This window comes from Rutidosis leptorrhynchoides, chromosome 8 (genome assembly GCF_046630445.1).
Source record: "Rutidosis leptorrhynchoides isolate AG116_Rl617_1_P2 chromosome 8, CSIRO_AGI_Rlap_v1, whole genome shotgun sequence".
NCBI lineage: Eukaryota > Viridiplantae > Streptophyta > Magnoliopsida > Asterales > Asteraceae > Rutidosis > Rutidosis leptorrhynchoides.
The window spans coordinates 227,617,464-227,629,058 of record NC_092340.1 but is presented as its reverse complement, the minus strand read 5'-3'; the positions used below and the strand labels follow the sequence as shown (position 1 = coordinate 227,629,058).

At 30.0% G+C, this 11,595-nt stretch overlaps 1 non-coding gene across 1 annotated transcript; it reads right to left on the bottom strand.

Moving 5' to 3' along the window:
- Window positions 1-10,600: 10,600 nt before the first annotated feature.
- LOC139865425 (small nucleolar RNA R71) lies at window positions 10,601-10,707 on the bottom strand. Its single transcript, XR_011764946.1, has one exon. It is a non-coding gene; the product is annotated as a small nucleolar RNA R71 (small nucleolar RNA).
- Window positions 10,708-11,595: the final 888 nt, after the last annotated feature.

The following is an 11,595-nucleotide window of genomic DNA, read 5'->3' as shown; positions in this document are numbered from 1 at the left end:
TATTTCGATGGGGGTTTTATTTATTTCGATGGGGGTTTTATTTATTTATTGAACACCTAAATATGAACCATTAAAATTGCATTGCTAACTACGGACTAAGAAGACATTAAAAGTATTATAAGTATATATATGTGACGATTGTTTAAAATAAAAATATATTGATATATTATATATGGATAGGTTCGTGATATCAACCGGAGACCAAGTCAAAATATATATATCTTCAAGGCAAAAGTGAGTATATAGTCCCACTTTTAAACTCTAAATATTTCGGGATGAGAATACATGTATTTTATGTTTTACGATATGGACACAAGTAACTGAAAAATATATTCTACGTTGAGTTGTACCACTGGCATACTTCCCTGTAGCTTGGTAACTACTATTTACAGCGGTATTGTAAACGCGAATCCTGTTGATAGATCTATCGGGCCTGATAACCCCAACCGGACTGGACGACCAGTATTCAACGGTTGCACAGTACTTCGTTTTGTGACTACACTTGGTACGGCGTAGTAAGATTTCATAATAAAGGGAATATGCGACGTGATTAAATGTTAAGTATGGTTACCAAGTGCTCAACCACTTAGAATATTTTTATTAAAATGTTTATATATGAAATCTTGTGGTCTATATATATATATATTGCTGCCGGCATTAAACCTATATCTCACCAACTTTATGTTGACGTTTTAAGCATGTTTATTCTCAGGTGATAACTAAAAGCTTCCGCTGCAACATGTTGAATTTAAGCAAGATCTTGAGTATGCATATTTGTGTCAAAAATAAAACTGCATATCGGAGGATTTGTAATGTAAAATATGTTGGAGGTCGTATTGTTATTATCACATGTAAAGTTTGTAAGTCTAAGATTATCGCTAAACGATAATCCTTATTAAGTTGTTTAAACCTTGTATTTGTAATAAAAGCTATGGTTTGTATTGTAAAAACAAATGCAGTTTTTGAAAAATGTCGCATATAGAGGTCAATACCTCGCGATGAAATCATATGTTATTCTATTCGTCCTTATGGTTAAGGTCGGGTTATGACACTTTCAGTCTTAAGTTGATTCATAAACTAAATTAGGTAATTACCTGGTATGAGTTTGAATTGTTTCTGGTCGTGCAATATGGTGAAGGAGAAGATAATGGAGACATAAATATTACGGGATATAATAATTGGAGAGAGGGCTTAAAACAGATATATAGGCAATGGAGCCATGGTTAAGGGTGTTAGCGGGTTTACAAAGGGTCTCCAGTTCGATCCCTGCTAGTGGCAGGAAACTTTTTTTTAGGCCTTTTAAGAGGTAGTTCTTCCAATTATTATTATTGTTTTTTTTTTATTATTATGAATATTATTATTATTATTATTAGTTATGGTTATCATGTTGATTATTATTATGGATATTATGATTTATATTAATATAGTTCACATTTTATCCATTATATAAGTAGTATAATTATTATTATTATCATTAATCTGATTTATATTATTATTATTATTGTGGTTACTAGTATTATCATTAAGTATTGTGGTTATTATTATTTTTACTATAAAAAATATTAGTTATCAATTATTATCATTAACATGAGTACAATTACACTTATGATTATTATTATTATTATTATTATTATTATTATTATTATTATTATTATTATTGTTATTACTAATTACTAATATTATTATCAAAACTACACCAGCAGTAAAAATTATTATTTTAGTTATTATTATTATCAGTAGAATTATTTTAGTATTATTATCAATATTATTAAGATTATTATTATTATCAAAGTTTTCAAAAATAAGTAGGATTGTTATATTAACAGTATTATTTTATTTGATATTATCAGTTCCAATTTTATTAAAAATCTATCAACCTTGAAATTTCATTTTTATTAAAACTAACATTTTCATTAATATCATTAATGTTACTAATATCATTATTTTAGTATTATCATTAACTTAACAAACAAATGATATTATATAAAATATATTCAATACACATAACATAACAAAAATTTAATATATTTATATATACAAGATAAATATAAGAAACATATATGTCTTATCAAGATAAAAAGGATATAATTAATAAAATTTATATTTGTTAGATTACAATTATGTATATTAATAAATATACAAATGATATAGGTTCATGAATCCGAGGCCAACCCTGCGTTGTTCAATGTCGTCATATGTATTTTTACTACAAAATACATTATTGTGAGTTTCATTATTCCCTTTTTATATACATTTTGGGCTGAGAATACATGCGCAACTTTTATAACTATTTTACGAAATAGACACAAGTAATCAAAACTACATTATATGGTTGAATGATCGAAGTCGAATATGCCCCTTTTTATTAATTCTGGTAATCTAAGAATTAGGGAACAGACACCCTAATTGACGCGAACTCTAAAGATAGATCTATCGGGCCCAACAAGCCCCATCCAAAGTACCAGATGCTTTAGTACTTTGAAATTTATATCATGTCCGAAGGAGGATCCCGGAATGATGGGGATATTCTTATATGCATATTGTGAATGTCGGTTACCAGGTGTTCAATCCATATGAATGATATCTTTGTCTCTATGCATGGGACGTATGTTTATGATAAATGGAAATATGAAATCTTGTGGTCTATTAAAATTATGAAATGATTATTTATGTTAAACTAATGAACTCACCAACCTTTTGGTTGACACTTGAAAGCATGTTTATTCTCAGGTATGTAATAAATCTTCCGCTGTGCATTTGCTCATTTTAAGGACATTACTTGGAGTCATTCATGGCATATTTCAAAAGACGTTGCATTCGAGTCATCGAGTTCATCAAGATTATTATTAAGTCAATTATAATTGGATATATTATGAAATGGTATGCATCTCGTCAACTTTCGTCGTAAAGAAAGATTTTCTTTTAAAATCGAACGCACTGTTTGTAAAATGTATCATATAGAGGTCAAGTACTTCGCGATGTAACCAACTGTTGTGAAGCATTTTAATTGATATGGACTTCATCTGGATGGATTAAGACGGGTCCTTTCACATATTCATTATCATTCTTTCATAATCATGATCCTAATCATGATCATCATTATCATACGTGAACTTCCTTCTTCATCATCTATCATTTATGCTTATCATTATACTCGTGATATCATCATCTTTGATATCACGATCCATCATCATCCGATCATCATCACGATTATCACCCAACATTACTATCATCGTCGCTACTGTAACAATCATTATGTATCATATCAATCTTATTTCATTCCTCCTCCTACTTGTTAACCATTACGATCATCATCATGTATCTTGTTCAACATAAACCGTCACCATATTTCATCCTTATTCTCGTTGTAGCCTAAACAAATTAATAAATGTATCATGGCCCATTAACAAGACATGGTCCAATAACCTCCTAAATTTCGGTCCAAAGCAAAAAATGGGATTACGGCCCAGGTTGATAAAACCAATACTGAACCGTTCCCTCTTTGATACACTAGATTTGTAAAGAAAAAAATATCGGACACAAGAGTATTATTGGGTACCCCATTATTAACCTCATTAACGTCAATTTTATATTCCTATTTGTTAATCATCATTAACTTTTATCATGAACATAAAAGTAGCAATATGAAACAAAAGAGTAGTAACAATTCATATTGAGTCAGTGGAGTGTGGGGTTCGACAAAAAGGAAACGCCAACAGCATATTCGGTTCTTTATCATCATTAATATATACCTTTAAATTAAGTGAAGTTTTGTTTAATTGGCACATGTCAATCACTATCTCCTTAAATTGTCCCACCTATTATTTTTATAAGTCTTCCATGTTAATCTCTTCTTCCAAGGTAGAAAACATTCAATGGGTGTGGTGACTGTGAAGGTGATCGTGGTTAGATGGTGGTGTTGGGTTTCACAAGGAAGAAGGAAAGAGAGAAGGTGGTGGTATTGTTTTGGTGAGAGTGGTATGCAAACAAGAGAATAAAGTTGCGGTATAAATGGGTTTAAGGTGATGAGGTTCGATTAGCAAGAAGCACTACTTCAAATGGTTTAGCAGTTCAACATCCGCAACTTGCATTTGGTCATGGTTTTTGGTTGATCACGATTAGTAAGAAAACAGGTTTGTGGTTTGGTTTTTGAACAAACAATATAGTGGAAGGTGGCGGTTCTTGTAGTTAAAAACAGGAAGCTTAATAGAAGTAAGAGTTTCACGATTTTGAATGGTGGTTAGTTAAGAGATGGGTGTGAAGGACAGAGGTGATGAGGTTCTCATCGTGTAATAATGGTGATGGTTCAACGATTGAAAATGAAAAGGGAAAAGAAAATGCAAGTGATGATGTTTTGGTGATTTAACGGTTCTCGGATACAAGATAAAGAGAAAGAGAATGGTAGTGTGGTTATGGGTGTTGAGCAAAAATAGAATTTGAATACAATAATGATAATAGTTGATACCTAAACGATTTTATCAATGTTTGACTTGATATTTAATAAGTGGGTGTCGACAGTTTTATTGAAATTCTGTTGAATTTAACATGTAACATCGATTTGGTAGTGATTGTAAATGATAATGGGAGTGAAAAGCTAATTGAATTTGTTAATAGCATAGAACTATGGTTTGTGTTAAAGTCAATTGCTTGTCGACAGGCTTAATTTAATCAAGGATCGAATAATCAAAGAAATTAACTGTAAAGGTAATTAGATTGGTACGATCGATTCTTCTTGACTAACAATTGAGGAGATATAAACAAATTTAATTACAGCAAGACAGCTACTTGAAACTGATTCCACTAATTTATCTGATTCCTAATCTATAATTATTCTATATCCAGTATTATATTAAATATAATTTGTTTATTAATTATAAAAATATTAATAATAATAATTAATAATAATATTATTATTAATTACGATTTTTATAAAAATCAATATTAAAATTGATATAGTTAATGATATAAATGATAAATTTAATTACTTTTATGATAATATTAATATTAATAATGATAACTATAAAAGTAATATTACTATTAATCATAATAACTAATAATGTTACAACTAAATAATAATGCTAATCGTTCTTATATTACTTTTTGTATTTTAAGTATTTACTTTGATAATCATAAACCTTAAATTTATTGAAATTTCAATATTTAATATTTATTAATATTACTAATATTGATATTAATATTAATAATAATGTAGGTAGTAATAGTACTATTGATCATAACAATTATATTTTTTTTAACTTGTAATTACATTTAATATATTCATACCCTAATTTATCAATTATATCATAATTACTAATATACAGTTGAATAATTACAATGTATATATAGTAATATTCATACATAAAATCATATACATTTATATGTAGATTCATTTTAAATTACAACATAGTTATTTTTATTTAGATGTTTTAGTTATCATATATCTTTACTTTTATATATATATATATATATATATACATATTTAATTACATATTTACCTGCAAACAAATTGTTCATGAATCGTTGGGGATAATCAAGGTTAAATGAATGTATGATAACTGTTCAATCTTTTTAACACTTAACATAACAGACTTTGCTTATCGTGTCGAAATCATATAAAGATTAAGTTTAAATTTGATTGGAAATTTCCGGGTCGTCACAGCTGATGGTGGTGGTTGGTGATGACGAAGGTGGTGGTTGATGGAGATGGTTTATGGTTCTTGATGGGAGAGAGAATGAGGGAGACGGTAGTTCCCAGCGGTTGGTTCATCGATTAAGAGAGAAAGATATAGAGATAGGTGTGACGAGGTGAAGGTTTGTGAAGAAGGAAAAAGCACCATACCTAATCTCTATTATGTGATATATATATATGTATTATATTTATAATTATAATCATAACGTAAATATGTAGTAGGTGATAAAAGACCTCAATCACTCCATCAATCAAGCACACGGGTTTTAAATAGGATAGCCATCGGAGATATTTGGAACAGTTTTCACGGACTGTGTATCGTGCGAAACTAGTGGCGATTAAAAGTGTTCAGAAAAAATTCATATTTTTAAATTAACTATATTTATTTATTTTAGTCATTATGGTATAAAATTCAGTCAATAATTTAATAAATAAAAATATAAAAATTACATCACCATCAACATGCCTACGGTGTTTTCATCTTTCTTTTCTTTCTTTTTTATTCGAACCTCAATCTCTCTCTCTCTCTCTCTCCTATTCAAAAATCACCACAAACCCATCACCAATTTGCTGCAGAACCTGTACAGAACCACCCTTAACAACCACACGGTCCATTAAGAACAACTGTTGTTCGAATCAATCAAGAATCAAACACGATTTCTTTTTGCTGCAATCGGTGTAAGTAGCCAGAACAAAACATAACAGCCTCCACCACTTTAAATCACAACCTGCTCTTTACCTGTTTCTTTTCCAGTGTAAAAACCAACAAGAACCCCACTACCGAATAAAATTATTCCTACAATTATTTCGATTTTCATTTATTTAATGGATATGATTATTTGAAGGATAAGAGAACCCTCCATTATTTTCCTGTCGCATATACCTTGTTTTGATTCTTTTTAATATAAACCGAACCCCACAACTATAAACTTTCATCTAATATTAAACTTTTAGGAGGCAGGTTATAAAATTGGGTGGTGAATTATTTAACGGGCTTATCACAAATAAAATCGGGCAAGGCTATTTAAATAAGATGGGTGATAATGCTAAAAACGAACACATATTTCATAGCATTATCCTTCAAGAAAGACAAGCTTTTAGTTGCAATTGTTCTAATTCCAAGTGATATTCGTTTAAATAATAAAAGGTGAAGACAAAAGACAGATTCGACAATTTGAAGACGCAAATGACCAAAATGCTAAAAAGTACAAAGTACAATCCAAGTGGTTCAATTAATTGATGAGAAACATCTCAAAATTACAAGAGTACAAGCCGCAAAACGCAAAGTATAAGATATCTAAGCGTACGAAAAGGCGTTCAAAAATCTGAAACTGAGACATGAACCCACTATCAACGCGCAACGCAACGAACCTAAAATTACAAATTAACTATGCACATAAATATAATATAATATATAATTAATTATGTAAATTATATATATATATATATATATATATTATATTTATATATTAAATAAATAAACATCTGCAAGCTAGGATCCAAATTATGTGTGAGCTGGAAATTGAAGCTCCGCACTCGCGGAGCTGTGAGCACAAAACATCCGCACTCGCGGAGCACACCAGGGCCCAAATCTCACTATAAAAGGCGATGCAATTCGATGAAATATTTACACCATCTTCAATCTCTTCTCTCAGTTTATATTTATATTTATATTTTAATTATAATTTTAATATTAAGTTAATAATAATAATAAGGTTATTGTAGAGAATGTTTTAAGGTTTGTAAGTCGAAATTCTGTCCGTGTAACACTACGCGATTAATACTCATTGTAAGTTATGTTCAACCTTTTTAAATTAATGTCTCGTAGCTAAATTATTATTATGCTTATTTAAGCCGAAGTAATCGTGATGTTGGACTAAATATTTAGACGGGGTTATTGGGCTTTGGACCATAATTGGGGTTTGGACAAAAGATCGACACTTGTGGAAATTGGACTATGGGCTATTAATGGGCTTTATATTAATTAAATGATATCTCGTTGATTTAATATAGAGATTTATAATTTGACGTGTTTATATATAATACTAATAATTGTTCATTTGACCGGATACAGGGATGGATTAATAGTCACTGGACTCATTAAAACGGGGGTGGATTACATTCAAGGGTAATTGGTGTCATTGTTAACAAAGTATTAAAACCTTGGATTATACGCAGTCGTTAACCTGGTGTATTCATTAAACAAAGTATTAAGACCTTGTTACATTTCGAATCCCCAATTAGTTGGAATATTTGACTTCGGATATAAGGTTAATTTGGCGAAGACTCTCGCACTTTATAATTATGACCGATGGACTATTATGGACAAAACCAGATGGACATATCGAATAATCCAAGACAAATGACAATTAACCCATGGTAATAAATTAAAATCAACACGTCAAACATCATGATTACGGAAGTTTAAATAAGCATGATTCCTTTATTTTATATCTCATCGCACTTTATTTATCGTCATTTTATTTATCGTACTATAAATTATTGCATTTTTAATTATCGCATTTTTATTTTATCACATTTTTATTTATCGTCATTTACTTTACGCTTTAAATTAAGTTAATATTTTGCATTAGGACTTAAAATCGACAAACCGGTCATTAAACGGTAACACTCCCTTTTATAATAATAATAATACTACTATATTATATATATATATATATATATATATATATATACATATATATATATATATATATACGAATATAGTTTAAAATAAATATAGCGTTAAACTTAGTTGTATCCCTGTGGAACGAACCGGAATTACTAAAAACTACACTACTCTACGATTAGGTACACTGCCTATAAGTGTTGTAGTAAGGTTTAGGTATATCCATTCAATAAATAAATAAATAACTTGTGTAAATTGTATCGTATTTAATAGTATTTCATAATAAAATAATATCTATTTCGTACTACATCTCGCACACATCAAGTATTTTTGGCGCCGCTGCCGAGGAAAAATCACGCCGAAGCGAAACGATATAAAAATTAGTTTTTAAGCCATTTTTGTAAAAATATAATTTTATATAAGTTTTAAAATATAAAAACATAAAAAAAGTATATATTTCTATATTTTTAAGTGTTTAAATTAAAAAGTTTTTATTTTTTTAGTTACAAAAACTAATAAGTATTTTTTTTAAGTTTTATTTAAATTATATTTTCTATAAATTAAAAACAGAAAATAAAAAAAAGAAATAAAAAATTCTGAAACTGCAAATTTGAACCTGAAATCATTTGAACCTGCATTACTCCGCACTCGCGGAGATTTTTGGGCATCAAACCTCCGCACTCGGAGAGCCGTCTGACAGGTCAAACATCACACTGCATTTATTACGAAATTAGGGTTATTTATTTAATTATTATTATTAATTAGGTTTTAATTTAATAATAATTAGTTTTAAGTTTTAATTAATTTTGTATTTTAAGTTTTAAGTAATTTTATCAATTATATAAATTTAGTATTTTTATAAAATATAATATAAAAATAATATTTTTATAGAATTTGTGTTTTTTTATCATTTTAGTTATAATTTGTATTTTTATCGTTTATATCGTAATATTTGTCGTTCGTAATTAGTTTTAAACGTAGTTTTTGTCGTAGTTATTTTATATTTCTAGATTTGTAGGCTTTGCCGTAAAATCCATTAAGTGCTTTTTCTTTAGATTAAGATTTAGGCGCTTTATAATTTTGCGACGCCGTTTTAAGTTTATAAATTTTAGTGCTTTTTAAGTAATTTCCGTTTTCCGTTTAGAATTCCTTTTAAGCTTTAATACCTTTAGGCGCAACTTTTTAGATTTAGTTTTTAGGCTTTTAAGTTTCGACGCTTTACTTTCTTATTATTATTTTTTGACTTTTTATTTTTCAAACGTTTGTTTTTCGATCTTTTGTTTTTCGACGCACTTTTTCTTTCTCATTTCTACGCTCTAGTTTTTAGGATATAGAATTTTCTTTATTTTCTTTAAATTTCGACAAAAAATTATTTTAAGCGTTTAAATTGATAGACATCCAAAATTTTCTGGTTCGTAGTAATAGTTGGATTTGTTAGTGGCGAGTTGTGGGCTTCCAATTTAAAGGGTCCTGGCTACCTGCTGCATCTATTGGCTATTCGAAACGTGGGCAAAATCAGAAAAGTCTATTAATTTGATAACTTTAATAATTTTTATCTTTATAACTAATAGGATATTCAGTGAATGCACCGACCAAAACGTTCACCACCTTTCATAAGTTCACCACCTGTAACTCGATCAAGACATCTTGCCAATATTGTCGCCGTTGATTTTTCTTTAGAATCATCATCAAGTCGAACGAGTACTCCAATCCAAATTTTCGATAATCCATTTTTTGAACCCGACCTCACAATTGAGAACCCGTCCATTCAAGGACAATTCAGAGATCATGAACCACTAATCATTCTTCCTGAACCACAAATTACTCATCTAGAGATTGTCGAGGAAGAAACCATTAAATTAGAATCCCCTAGTGATTCATATTTAACAAATTCAATCATGGAAAATCAGGAACCTCTAAGTATGAAAGACCGAATGAGAGCTACACTCACTGGCCAAGGTCATGCAATTACTCAACCAGACATTAATGCGCCAGATTATGAAATCAAAGAACAAATCCTACACATGGTAACTAATCAATGCCAATTTAGTGGTGCGCCGAAGGAAGATCCAAACGAACATCTTCGTACCTTTAATAGAATTTGTACTCTATTTAAGATCAGAGAAGTTGAGGATGAACAGATCTATCTCATGTTATTTCCCTGGACTTTAAAGGGAGAAGCCAAGGATTGGTTAGAATCTTTACCTGAAGGGGCGATTGACACATGGGATGTCTTAGTTGAGAAATTTCTTAAAACATTCTTTCCGGCATCTAAAGCCGTGAGACTTCAAGGAGAAATTGTTACGTTCACACAAAAGCCAAATGAAACTTTATATGAAGTATGGACAAGATTTGGAAAGTTGTTGAGAGGATGTCCTCAACATGGTTTAGACACTTATCAAATAGTACAAATATTCTACCAAGGATGCGACATTACTACACGAAAATACATCGACATAGCAGCTGGTGGTTCCATTATGAAGAAAACTGCATCTGAAGCTCACAAAATTATTGATAACGCTGCCTCCCACTCACATGAGTGGCACCAAGAAAAAGATATCTTCTGTTCATCTAAAGCGGCTAGAGCCGATTCTAGCCATGACTTTGATTCCATTTCTATAAAGTTAGATGCTTTCGAGAGACGAATGGAGAAGATGACTAAAGATATTGACGCAATACTAATTAGTTGTGAGCAGTGTGGAGGAACACACTTGACAAAAGATTGTCTCAGTATTGAACAAACAATGGAACAAAGAGAGAATGTTTCATACATGAATCAAAGGCCTGAAAATAATTATCAGAATAATTATCAACTGCCAAGACCAAACTACAATCAAAATCAGAATTATAACCGAAATGTTCCATACAACAACCAACAAGGTCCTAGCAATCAACAAGTATCTAATAAAACTTACAACCAGCAAAGACCTATTTTTCAAAATAAACCACCACAAACCGATGATAAATAGCCAAATTAGAAGATATGATGTCGAAGCTAGTTGAATCTCAAACTCAATTTTTCACATCTCAGAAACAAACTAATGAACAAAATGCTCAAGCATTTAGAAATCAACAAGTTTCTATTTAAAATTTGGAACAAGAAGTGAATAACCTAGCAAGGTTGATAGGTGAAAGAAAACCGGGGAGTCTACCGAGCGATACAAATGCTAACCCCCGATATGAAACAGCTAAAGCCGTTACCACAAGAAGTGGTATTACATTTAAATCACCTAAAATACCTGTAATTTCTGATGACTCTATTCCTACTACACAGGCA